Source organism: Lissotriton helveticus, chromosome 7 (assembly GCF_964261635.1).
Source record: "Lissotriton helveticus chromosome 7, aLisHel1.1, whole genome shotgun sequence".
Lineage (NCBI taxonomy): Eukaryota > Metazoa > Chordata > Amphibia > Caudata > Salamandridae > Lissotriton > Lissotriton helveticus.
The window spans coordinates 178,724,383-178,738,814 of NC_136068.1; the positions used below are offsets into that span (position 1 = coordinate 178,724,383).

Genomic DNA, 14,432 nt, shown 5'->3' on the forward strand with positions numbered 1-14,432 from the left:
GAGAATTAAAGGTACGCTCACGCACGACAATGCCACCATTATGATCTTCCCGGACTACACAAGGCTAGTGCAGAAGCAGCGCCAATCCTTCCTCGCCGCCAAAACCCGTCTCCGTGGTCTAAAGCTCCAATATGCGCTACTTTATCCGGCGCGGCTGCGGGTTGTCTACAAATCCCGCACACTATTCTTTGACACTCCAGAAGATGTGTTTCAGTGGAGACGGTTAAAATTCCGCTTAACACCGCCAGGGAAGGAGAATCGGACTCTTCCTCGAGTGGCTTTGCCAGGGAGGGTCTACGGAGTCAGCGTCAGCGAGGCAGGGGATCGCGATCAGGCGGGAGTTTGCGCTCAGGCTCGGCCGCGAGTCATGCCGACCCGACACAGGATCAGCAGCCAGAAGTGCCTTGATGACAGAGAGACATGAATGTTGACTAATGTATGTGATAATAATGGAAGCTCAGGTGCAATGTTGATTTAGGCTGGGAGCCCGTCCTGTTCAGTATGGGAGGGTGGGAGTGACGGCCTAGTTCTTATGGGTTGTTACTGGGGGATCCGTTGGAGGATGCGGCGCTTGCTCCCCTGTTGGGAGCTTGGCCGCCATCCGTCCGCGACAGGTGCTTCCATGTTTGGGAGGTGCGGGTGGGGGGAGAATGGGGGGAGGGGTGTTCTTGGGATGTTGGGGGGGGATAAGCTTGCTTGCGTGCGCTCTGCTGCCTGCTGTTTGCCATGTACCATGCTGGTTGGATGCTGGAATTTCTAGTGCTGTACTTGTTGTATTGTTCAAATGTCTATTATTAGGGAAGGAGGGCGGGTATGCCCCGGATCACTACAAGTCATGAGTTGGAATGTGAGAGGGATGCTAGACAAAGTTAAGCGGGGTGCTGTGTTTCAGTATGCCAAAAGGTTGGGCGTGGATGTTCTTCTGTTGCAGGAAACCCATTTGCTAGGCACCAAAGCACTATGCCTGCAGTGTTCAGGGTACACACAGATGTTTCACTCCGGCTTTACGAGAGGCTCAAGGGGGGTGGCGATCCTTATACACCGCAGGATGCCATACATTCATAAGCTCGCCTGGACAGACACACAAGGTAGATACAGGGGGAGCTAGGCGGAGACAGGGTGACTTTTGGTAGCGTCTATGCGCCTCCGCCACTTCAGTGGCCACTGGTTGAAAAGATCATATCCCTGTGGAGTGAGGTGCCTGACTCCCTGTCTGTTGTGGGGGGGGACTGGAACAATGTTGTCGACAAATGCTGTGATAGGTGGCGGAGGGGGGCAGCGGGTCAGGATCAGGGTAGTGAGGGACCCACCACCAGACTGTCAGCGTTAATCACAGGACTGGACTGGCTAGACGCTTGGCGATACAAACATGGTGCGTGACGGGATTATACATACTTCTCGGCGGCGCGAGATTCGTTCTCTAGGTTGGACTATATTCTTATCCCTAGGGGGTGTGCCTCCTGCATAGCCTCGGTGGAGATCTTGCCGCGGGCCCTGTCGGATCACTCGCCGGTGCTTGCAGCGCTTCGTGTGGGCCCAGCTAAGCAGCCGTTTCGGTGGTAGATGTCGGCCTGGCACTTGAACCAGGATGATTATAAAGCGCACCTTACGGTGGAAATAGACCACTATCTGTCGGAGACGGAAGGACTTAGTGCGACGGGAGGCAGAGCTAGAGGCACTGGAGCGCAGAGCCCGAGAGGTGGATGGCGGGCCGGCACGGCGACAGCTGGTGCTAGCGCAACAACAACACACTTTGGTTTTGATGGACGAGGCGAGGCAGGCCTGGTTGGCGAGCCGCAGTCGGGTTTACCAGGGGGGTGACAAGTCCTGCAAAATGCTGCATCGTCTTTGCCAGGGAATCATGCATGCCCAGCCGTTACCGCGGATAGTGACGCCTGAGGGGGAGCCCTTGTTAGATCCAGTGGAGATTGCAGAGAGTTTCGCCGGGTATTACGAGGGTCTATATGCCCCCCAGGAGTGTTTGGAAGCGAATCTTGTTCAGCGCTTTTTCGATGATCTCCCGCCAAAAGCCGTCTCGGATGAGGTTAGGGACCAGCTGGATCAGCCTCTGACTTACGAGGAATTGGGTGACGCTCTGGGCAAACTAAACCCGGGCAAGGCGCCGGGTCCCAATGGATTCCCCAGTGAATTCTTCCGGAGGTTTTCGGTTCAGCTGGGCCCGCTTCTTCGGCCAGTCGTTGAAGAATCATGCGAGAGCGGGTCACTCCCACCGGATTGGCGCCATGCCGAGGTGGTGGTGTTTCTGAAACCTGGGAGACCCCCGGAGAGCCATGCGTCCTACCGCCCAATATCACTCCTGAACACCGAAGCCAAAATCTTGGCGAAGGCCCTTGCCCCCAGGCTCAAGCCGCATATTACAGATTTGATACATCCGGATCAGGCTGGGTTTATACCGCAGCGGGCCACCCGCCATAACATCAGGCAGAAAAAAAAAGAAAAAAAAGGAAAGTGGGATAACAGGGACTACCCCTTTGGAGGTTTGGGAGCAATCCCAGCGCATACCTTCTGTAGTGTCAATTTCTTGTCTGGGGCACTTATAATCTTGGTATAGCGCCATTGACAAGGGCAGAGGGGCCCCCCTGTCCATCTTGATAGTGACGTGCGGTTTAATTAGATGTTGTTTGTTGCCAGAAGTGCAAGTACTGTGCCTGGGTGCCTTATGCATACAGTGGGAAATCAGGAGCTCCCAAACCTCCCTGTGTCATTGGTAGTGTAAGTAATTCCCATGGAATACTGGGTTGCCTATCGGCCCAAACCAGCTCAATCATATTGGATGTGAGACGCTTGAGGAATTGTGCAGTGATGGGTATTGGTATACTTGCAAAGAGATATATTCATTTCTGGAGAATGATTATTTCTATGATCGCGATTCGGACTGAAATGGACAATGGCAAGCCCCTCCATCTTTGAATCCTGTCTTCTATCAATGACATTACCCTCCCGTAATTGGCCATCCAAATCTCTTGCATGTCCCTGCTGACCCATATCCCCAGATAGCGTGTTGGGCCCTCCGCCCAGGCTATCAGGAATTTGGATGTGAAGTTGGTGGTAGCATCAGTCAATGGGAGGATTGTAGACTTAGCCCAATTGATGTGGATTCCTGAGATACCTCCATACGTACCAGTTCTCTGATAATAGGTGCGAAGTTGACCGCTGGATCAACAACATGGTAAAGTTAGACTTTAGGTCTAGGTTTTGGCCAAAAGTTTAACCTAGACCAAAAGTCTAACTTTACTACTACTAAAGTTAGATTTCTGGTCTAAGTTTAGACCAAAAGTATTCTCCTCATGTTTTTACTTGTTAAAGACCATTAAAAAAGTACTTCCATTTATTCCCATGGAAAGCAGGAAAACAGTGATCTCCTCTTTGATCCTGGCTAAATTAGATTACTGTAATGGTCTTTATATAGGCCTATCTGAAAAACTACTCAACAGGTTGCAGATGATCCAAACTGCAGCAGCACGTCTTTTGTTGGGTATCCCATAATATTCCTCAGTCGGAAATCAGCTGTATAAACTGCACTGGCTCCCAGTTAGGAACCGCATTATCTTCAAAGCCCTGTGCATAACTTACAGAGCACTCCATAATACAGACCCCATCTATTTGAGGCGCCTGCTCTACTGGTATGCTCCAAAAAGGCAGCTACTTTCCGAAGGAGCTAAACTGCTAGCAACTCCGAGAGTCTTCAAGGCCAGAAGAGGTGGCAGTAGCTTTAGGGTAGCTGTCCACAAACTCTGGAATAAACTCCCTTTTGCCATTAGATCCCTTCCAACCTTATTTGCATTTAGAAAGGTCTTCAAAACATGCCTATTTGATAAATAGTCATTTTATCTTCACAGAAACTGACACCGTCCACTGGTCAGCGCCAAGACACCCCCGGGTATTTGTGCACTTAACAAATCTGTTAACATAACATAACATTAATTAGACCAAAAGTCTAACTTAGACCAAAAGTCTAAATTTACTCCTACTAAAGTTAGACTTTTGGTCTAAGTTTGGACCAAAAGTCCAACTTAGACCAAAGGTCTAACTTTAGTAGTAGTAAAGTTAGACTTTAGTTCTGAACTTCTAGACTTTTGGTCTAAGTTTACTTTTGTGAATCAGGCCCAAAGAGTCTCAGAAAACTGGCCTGCAATGGACACCAGACATTCATTTCTGTATTCCTACTCACAAACCTCCATTATGGGGAGCTCTGAGCTGACTGCAAAACCCCCAAAAATGCCACAATGAGAAGGGGATATTAGGTCAGGGGGAGGCTTGAAGGAGCGGTTGGGTCTCACCCTCCTTGATGCCTGCAACTGGACCTTGTCCAGTAAAACCTGAACCTCAGTCACATCTCCACCTTCTGAATGTGCAGTCGATAACTTGTCAATGCTTTCTGCGTCTGCAAACCATTTCTAAACACCCACGTGACGTGCGTAGAACCCCAGGCTACACACTGCAAGTCGCAAAACAGATTTGTGACTTTAGCAGATTGCGGTGCGAATTTTTGGATGCCTGCAAATTTGGCAGCTCAGGCTATGTGATTACAAAAAGCCTTTGCCCTTTTGGGTCTAATCTCTGTATCCCAGCTGTGCTCCACATTTCAGCCATGACCTCAAATCTTCAGCTCTGGATTTATTTGTTATTTTTTAAACTTTTATTTACTTAAATTTTCGCAAAAGTGCATAAAGACCAAGTTATCAGGAAATGAAGACAAAGACTAGAAGTAAGAAAGAAGCAGAGAAAGAAAAATTTAGTTTGCTAGGGCGCATATCCCCCTCGTCTGCTACACCGACATGCAATCCCAACAGACAATGTCAATTTCAGCCCTGTATTTTAACTCATTCTGGTGGAATGCAATGGGCAAGGGTTGAAGTACAATACATTGTCGACAAATACAGGCCATGATAAAAGCATAGCAGTGTGCATACATACGTGTAATCGCAAGGATGCATCTTTCGCAGTAGTGCTGTCTGCAACAGACGTGGCCTGGCAGCGCAGCACAGTCCTCATCATTATCACATGCTATGTAATTTTTATTGTTACAGATACTCATATCACCGCGATTAGGGGGGCACTTCCCATCTTTCCCTGCAAATGAAGACACACAGTGAGATGAAAGCGTTAGAAAGGCGAGGCATTGGTTATTCGACTGTCACTGTTCAATTGTTGCAAACATTCACATTAAAGAAACCGTGCATAACTAACCTTTCTTTACCCGAACACTGAGGTCTCAATTCATTGGGGTTGTGGTTCTTGTTCTCTCTACATCAGAGGTCTTTATTACTTTTTTTCTCAGAGCAACCCTAAGCAAAACTTTTTGGGTCTCGCCTATTCTATCCCGCAAGGATAAATAGGCGAGATTATAGTAAGGAAAAAGAAAAGTCTACCTAGCTGCGGATCGTGTACAGTTCATGTGAGCTATGCACGTGCACATCATCGCCAGCCACATCAAACACCACCATTTGTCTGTGCCTCGGCATGAGACTTCAAAGGCTGCCGCTACCCCGCCCCTGCCACAGCAATGCTGAAAGCTTTTTTTTTTTCTACATGGCTCATTGCTTATTTCCTGTCTTTCTCTGGCTCACATTTTACTTTCTTCTCTTACTCATGCTTTTTTGGTTGGATCATGCATTTCTTTCCCTACTCTTTTGTCTGCTAGTGCCTTTTTCCCCACTCTTGTCAGCTCGAGCTTTTTTCCCCCCACTCTTTCGTCGGCTCGAGTATCCCCTTCCCCACTCTTTCGTCGGCTTGAGTTTCCCCTTCCCCACTCTTTTGTCGGCTTGTGCTCCCCCCACTCTTTCTCAGTGCATTTTTCCCCCACGCCTCACACTGCTGCACGCCTCACACTGCTGCACGCCTCACACTGCTGCACGCCTCACACTGCTGCATGCTGCACATTGCTGCATAACACACTGCTGCACGCCACACACTGCTGCACGCCACACACTACTGTATGCCACACACTGCTGCATGCCTCACACTGCTGCATGCCTCACACTGCTGCATGCTGCACACTGCTGCATTACTCACACTGCTGCATGCTGCACACTGCTGCACACCTCACACTGCTGCGTGCCTCACACTGCCGCACACCTCAGACTGCTGCACACTGCAGACTGCTGCAGGATACACTGCTGCACGCCACACACTGCTGCACGCCACACACTACTGCAAGCCACACACTGCTGAATACCTTACACTGCTGCATGCTGCACACTGCTGCATTACTCAAACTGCTGCATTCTGCACACTGCCGCTCGCCTCACACTGCTGCACGCCTCACACTGCTGCACACTGCTACATTACTCACACTGCTGCTCGCCTCACACAGCTGCATGCCTCACACTGCTGCACACTGCTGCATTACTCATACTGCTGCTTGCCACACACTGCTGCACACCTCACACTGCTGCACACCTCACTCTGCTGCATGCCTGACACTGCTGCACACCCCACACTGCTGCACGCCTCACACTGCTGCACGCCTCCCACTGCTGCATGCCTCACACTGCTGCACGCCTCACACTGCTGCACTCCTCACACTGCTGCATGCCACACACTGCTGCACACCAACCTGCTGGACGCCTAATACTTCTGCACGCCTCACTCTGCTTCATGCCTCACACTGCTGCATGCCTCAAACTGCTGCACACAGCTGCATTACTCACACTGCTGCATGCTGCACACTGCCACACGCATCACACTGCTGCACGCCTCACACTGCTGCATGCCTCACACTGCTGCACGCTGCACACTGCTGCACGACACACTGCTGCGCACCTCATACTGCTGCGTGCCTCACACTGCCGCACGCCTCACACTGCTGCATGCTGCACACTGCTGCACGAAACACTGCTGCACGCCACACACTGCTGCACGCCACACACTGCTGCACGCCACACACTGCTGCACGCCTCACACTGCTGCACGCCTCACACTGCTGCACGCCTCATACTGCTGCATGCTGCACACTGCTGCATGACACACTACTGCATGCCACACACTGCTGCACACCTCACACTGCTGCTGCATTACTCACACTGCTGCATGCTACACACTGCCGCACGCTTCACACTGCTGCACGCCACTCACTGCTGCACGCCTCACACTGCTGCACGCCTCACGCTGTTTCACGCCTCACGCTGTTTCACGCCTCACACTGCTGCACGCCGCACACTGCTGCACGCCACACACTGCTGCATGCCACATACTCCTGCACGCCTCACACTGCTGCACGCCTCACACTGCTGCACGCCACACACTGCTGCATGCTGCACACTGCTGTACGACACACTATTGCACGCAACACACTGCTGCACGCCACACACTACTCACACTGCTGCACGCCTCACACTGCTACACACTGCACACTGCTGCATTACTCACACTGCTGCATGTCTCACACTGCTGCACGCCTCACACTGCTGCACGCCTCACACTGCTGTATGCTGCACACTGCTGCACAGCACACACTGCTGCATGCTGCACACTGCTGCATCCCTCACACTGCACACTGCTGCATGCTGCACACTGCTGCATGCTGCACACTGCTGTACGACACACTACTGCACGCCACACACTGCTGCACGCCACACACTTCTGCACGCCTCACACTGCTGCACGCTGCACACTGCTGCATGCTGCACACTGCCGCACGCCTCAGACTGCTGCACGCCTCACACTGCTGCACGTCTCACACTGCTGCACGCCTCACACTGCTGCACGCCTCACACTGCTGCACACCTCACACTGCTGCATGCCTCACACTGATGCATGCTGCAGACTGCTGCACGCCACACACTGCTGCGCACCTCACACTGCTGCACGCCTCACACTGCTGCACGCCTCACACTGCTGTATGCTGCACACTGCTGCATGACACACACTGCTGCATGCTGCACACGGCCGCACGCCTCACACTGCTGCATGCCTCACACTGCTGCACGCCTCACACTGCTGCACGCCTCACACTTCTGCACGCTTCACACTGTTGTGCGCCGCACACTGCTGCACACCACACACTACTGCACGCCACACACTGCTGCACGCCACACACTACTAACACTGCTGCACGCCTCACACTGCTGCACGCTGCACACTGCTGCACGCCTCACACTGCTGTATGCTGAACACGCACTGCTGCATGCTGCACACTGCTGCACCCCTCACACTGCTGCACGCTGCACACTGCTGCATGCTGCACACTGCTGTATGACACACTACTGCACGCCACACACTGCTGCACGCCACACACTACTGCACGCCACACACTGCTGCATGCCACACACTGCTGCACTCCTCATACTGCTGCACGCTGCACACTGCTGCATTACTTACACTGCTGCATGCTGCACACTGCCGCATGCCTCACACTGCTGCACGCCTCACACTGCTATATGTCTCACTGCTGCATTCCTCACACTGCTGCATGCCTCACACTGCTGCATGCTGCACACTGCTGCACGTCACACACTGCTGCACGCCTCACACTGCTGCACGCCTAACACTGCTGCACGCCTCACACTGCTGCACGCCTCACACTGCTGTATGCTGCACACTGCTGCACGACACACACTGCTGCATGCTGCACACTGCCTCACGCCTCACACTGCTGCATGCCACACACTCCTACACGCCTCACACTGCTGCATGCCTCACACTGCTGCACGCCACACACTGCTGCATGCCTCACACTGATGCACGCCTCGTACTGCTGCACGCCTCACACTGATGCACGCCTCGTACTGCTGCACGCCTCACACTGCTGCACGCCACACACTGCTGCATGCCTCACACTGCTGCTCGCCTCACACTGCTGCACGCCACACACTGCTGCACACCACACACTGCTACACACCTCACACTGCTGCACGCCTCACACTGCTGCACGCCACACACTGCTGCTTGCCACACACTGCTGCACGCTGCAGACTGCTGCATAATGCCCACTGCTGCACGACACACTGCTGCACGCCACACATTGCTGCATGCCACTCACTACTGCACGCCACACACTGCTGCACACCTCACATGCTGCATGCTGCACACTGCTGCACTACACACACTGCTGCATGCTGCACACTGCCTCACGCCTCACACTGCTGCATGCCACACACTCCTACACGCCTCACACTGCTGCATGCCTCACACTGCTGCACGCTTTACACTGTTGCACGCCGCACACTGCTGCACGCCACACACTGCTGCACGCCTCACACTGATGCACGCCTCGTACTGCTGCACGCCTCACACTGCTGCACGCCACACACTGCTGCATGCCTCACACTGCTGCTCGCCTCACACTGCTGCACGCCACACACTGCTGCACACCACACACTGCTACACACCTCACACTGCTGCACGCCTCACACTGCTGCACGCCACACACTGCTGCTTGCCACACACTGCTGCACGCTGCAGACTGCTGCATAATGCCCACTGCTGCACGACACACTGCTGCACGCCACACATTGCTGCATGCCACTCACTACTGCACGCCACACACTGCTGCACACCTCACATGCTGCATGCTGCACACTGCTGCATTACTCACATTGCTGCATGCTGCACACTGCCGCACGCCTCACACTGCTGCACACCTCACACTGCTGCACGCCTCACACTGCTGCATACCTCACACTGCTGCATGCCTCACACTGCTGCACGCCTCACACTGCTGCATGCTGCACACTGCTGCATGACACACTGCTGCACGCCTCACACTGCTGCACGCCTCACACTGCTGCACGCCTCACACTGCTGCACGCCTCACACTGCTGCATGATGCACACTGCTGCATGACACACTGCTGCACGACACACACTGCAGCATGCCACACACTACTGCTGCACGCCTCACATGCTGCATGCTGCACACTGCTGCATTAATCACACTGCTGCATGCTGCACACTGCTGCATGGCACACTACTGCACGCCACACACTGCTGCACGCCACACACTGCTGCACGCCTCACACTGCTGCACGCTGCACACTGCTGCATTACTTATACTGCTGCATGCTGCACACTGCCGCATGGCTCACACTGCTGCACGCCTCACACTGCTGCATGTCTCACACTGCTGCATTCCTCACACTGCTGCACGCCTCACACTGCTGCACACCTCACACTGCTGCATGCCTCACACTGCTGCATGCTGCACACTCCTGCACGTCACACACTGCTGCATGCCTCACACTGCTGCACGCCTCACACTGCTGCACGCCTCACACTGCTGCACGCCTCACACTGCTGTATGCTGCACACTGCTGCACGACACACACTGCTGCATGCTGCACACTGCCGCACGCCTCACACTGCTGCATGCCACACACTCCTGCACGCCTCACACTGCTGCACGCCTCACACTGCTGCACGCTTTACACTGTTGCACGCTTTACACAGCTGCACGCCACACACTGCTGCACGCCTCACACTGATGCACGCCTTATACTGCTGCACGCCTCACACTGCTGCACGCCACACACTGCTGCATGCCTCACACTGCTGCTCGCCTCACACTGCTGCATGCCTCACACTGCTGCACGCCACACACTGCTGCACACCACACACTGCTACACACCTCACACTGCTGCACACCTCACACTGCTGCACGCCACACACTGCTGCTTGCCACACACTGCTGCACGCTGCAGACTGCTGCATGATGCACACTGCTGCACGACACACTGCTGCACGCCACACATTGCTGCATGCCACTCACTACTGCATGCCACACACTGCTGCACACCTCACATGCTGCATGCTGCACACTGCTGCATTACTCACATTGCTGCATGCTGCACACTGCCGCACGCCTCACACTGCTGCACGCCTCACACTGCTGCACGCCTCACACTGCTGCACGCCTCACACTGCTGCACACCTCACACTGCTGCACGCCTCACACTGCTGCATACCTCACACTGCTGCATGCCTCACACTGCTGCACGCCTCACACTGCTGCATGCTGCACACTGCTGCATGACACACTGCTGCACGCCTCACACTGCTGCACGCCTCACACTGCTGTACGCCTCACACTGCTGCATGATGCACACTGCTGCACGACACACTGCTGCAGGACACACACTGCAGCATGCCACACACTACTGCTGCACGCCTCACATGCTGCATGCTGCACACTGCTGCATTAATCACACTGCTGCATGCTGCACACTGCTGCATGACACACTACTGCACGCCACACACTGCTGCACGCCACACACTGCTGCACGCCTCACACTGCTGCACGCTGCACACTGCTGCATTACTTATACTGCTGCATGCTGCACACTGCCGCATGGCTCACACTGCTGCACGCCTCACACTGCTGCATGTCTCACACTGCTGCATTCCTCACACTGCTGCACGCCTCACACTGCTGCACACCTCACACTGCTGCACACCTCACACTGCTGCATGCCTCACACTGCTGCATGCTGCACACTCCTGCACGTCACACACTGCTGCATGCCTCACACTGCTGCACGCCTCACACTGCTGCACGCCTCACACTGCTGCACGCCTCACACTGCTGTATGCTGCACACTGCTGCACGACACACACTGCTGCATGCTGCACACTGCCGCACGCCTCACACTGCTGCATGCCACACACTCCTGCACGCCTCACACTGCTGCACGCCTCACACTGCTGCACGCTTTACACTGTTGCACGCTTTACACAGCTGCACGCCACACACTGCTGCACGCCTCACACTGATGCACGCCTTATACTGCTGCACGCCTCACACTGCTGCACGCCACACACTGCTGCATGCCTCACACTGCTGCTCGCCTCACACTGCTGCATGCCTCACACTGCTGCACGCCACACACTGCTGCACACCACACACTGCTACACACCTCACACTGCTGCACACCTCACACTGCTGCACGCCACACACTGCTGCTTGCCACACACTGCTGCACGCTGCAGACTGCTGCATGATGCACACTGCTGCACGACACACTGCTGCACGCCACACATTGCTGCATGCCACTCACTACTGCATGCCACACACTGCTGCACACCTCACATGCTGCATGCTGCACACTGCTGCATTACTCACATTGCTGCATGCTGCACACTGCCGCACGCCTCACACTGCTGCACGCCTCACACTGCTGCACGCCTCACACTGCTGCACGCCTCACACTGCTGCACACCTCACACTGCTGCATGCCTCACACTGCTGCACACCTCACACTGCTGCATGCCTCACACTGCTGCACGCCTCACACTGCTGCATGCTGCACACTGCTGCATGACACACTGCTGCACGCCACACACTGCCACACGCCTCACACTGCTGCACGCCTCACACTGCTGCATGCCTCACACTGCTGTATGATGCACACTGCTGCACGACACACTGCTGCACGACACACACTGCAGCATGCCACACACTACTGCACGCCACACACTGCTGCACGCCTCACATGCTGCATGCTGCACACTGCTGCATTAATCACACTGCTGCATGCTGCACACTGCTGTACTACACACTGCAGCACACCACACAGCTGCACGCCTCACACTGCTGCACGCCTCCCACTGCTGCATGCTTCACACTGCTGCAAAACACACTGCTGCATGCAACACACTACTGCACGCCACACACTGCTGCATGCTGCACACTGCTGCACGCCTCACACTGCTGCACGCCTCACACTGCTGCATGCCTCACACTGCTGCACACTGCTGCATTACTCACACTGCTGCACGCCGCACACTGCTGCATGCCGCACACTGCTGCACGCCTCACACTGCTGCACACCTCACACTGATGTACGCTGCACACTGCTGCATGCTGCACACTGCTGCACACCACACACAGCTGTACGGCGCACACTGCTGCATGCCACACACTGCTGCACGCCACACACTGCTACACGCCACACACTGCTGCACGCCTCACACTGCTGCATGCCTCACACTGCTGCATGCCTCACACTGCTGCACGCCTCACACTGCTGCACGCCTCACACTGCTGCATGCTGCACACTGCTGCATTACTCACACTGCTGCATGCTGCACACTGCCGCACGCCTCACACTGCTGCACGCCTCACACTGCTGCACGCCTCACACTGCTGCACGCCTCACACTGCTGCACACTGCTGCATTACTCACACTGCTGCATGCTGCACACTGCTGCATGCCACACACTGCTGCACACCACACACTGCTGCATGCGTCACACTGCTGCATGCCTCACACTGCTGCACGCCTCACACAGCTGCCTGCTGCATACTGCTGTATTACTCACACGGCTGCATGCTGCACCGTGCTGCCCAACTCACACTGCTGCACGCCTCACACTGCTGCACGCCTCACACTGCTACACGCTGCACACTGCTGCATTACTCACACTGCTGCATGCCACACACTGCTGCACACCACACACTCCTGCACGCCTCACACTGCTGCACGCCTCACACTGCTGCACACCTCACACTGCTGAACGCCACACAACACCACCACATCACTCTAGGACACCACCATATCACTCTATGACACCACCACATCACTCAGGGACACCACCACATCACTCAGGGACACCACCACATCACTCAGGGGCACCACCACATCACTCAGGGGCACCACTCAGGGGCACCACCACATCACTCAGGGGCACCACCACATCACTCAGGGGCACCATCACATCACTCAGGGACACCACCACATCACTCACAGACACCACCACATCACTCCACTCAGGAACACCACCACATCACTCAGGAACACCACCACATCACTCAGGAACACCACCACATCACTCTAATACACCACCACATCACTCTGGGACACCACCACATCACTCTGGGACACCACCACATCACTCTAATACATCACCACATCACTCTGGGACACCACCACATCACTCTGGGACACCACCACATCACTCTAATACATCACCACATCACTCAGCCCAACCACATCATCACTCAGCACCACAACAGCATCACTCAGCATCACAACAGCACTGTCCTTGCTTGCTACCAACAAGCATTGCCATAGCCAATACAACTCGCATTAGGAAAGTGTAAGCTATTGGCTTTGTGAATAACAATGCTATTAATTTATATATTTTCAAAGCCAACACATATTAAAAACAATTGTCATTTACAATACCAATAGCTCACACTTTCCTAATGCGAGACCTATTGCATTGCAAATGCTTGTTGAAGTCGGGCCCCTTCAAAACTTTATGGCAAAGACTGCGGGAGGGGCAAGGCTGAGCATAGGTGGCTCGGGCTTATGAGATCATTTATGGGAGACTTTTTATGTAGCTCGCAATTCACAGTAAATGAAAGACTTACAAAAGAGCAAATGCATCAAACAAAAACAGAATTTGATCAACAAACTCTGCTCCCCATAATTGGGGTGACGGGCATCACACTTGTGGGCCCCAATTTAACTG

The 14,432-nt window shown here is 54.3% G+C and overlaps 1 long non-coding RNA gene across 1 annotated transcript in view; it reads right to left on the reverse strand.

Moving 5' to 3' along the window:
• The window catches only part of LOC144766688 (uncharacterized), a 46,454-nt gene that overhangs the window by 15,903 nt on the left and 16,119 nt on the right, over positions 1-14,432 (reverse strand). Inside the window, exon 2 of the long non-coding RNA XR_013597883.1 lies at positions 4,939-5,094. This is a non-coding gene — a long non-coding RNA (uncharacterized LOC144766688). The remainder of the gene's footprint in view (positions 1-4,938; positions 5,095-14,432) is intronic.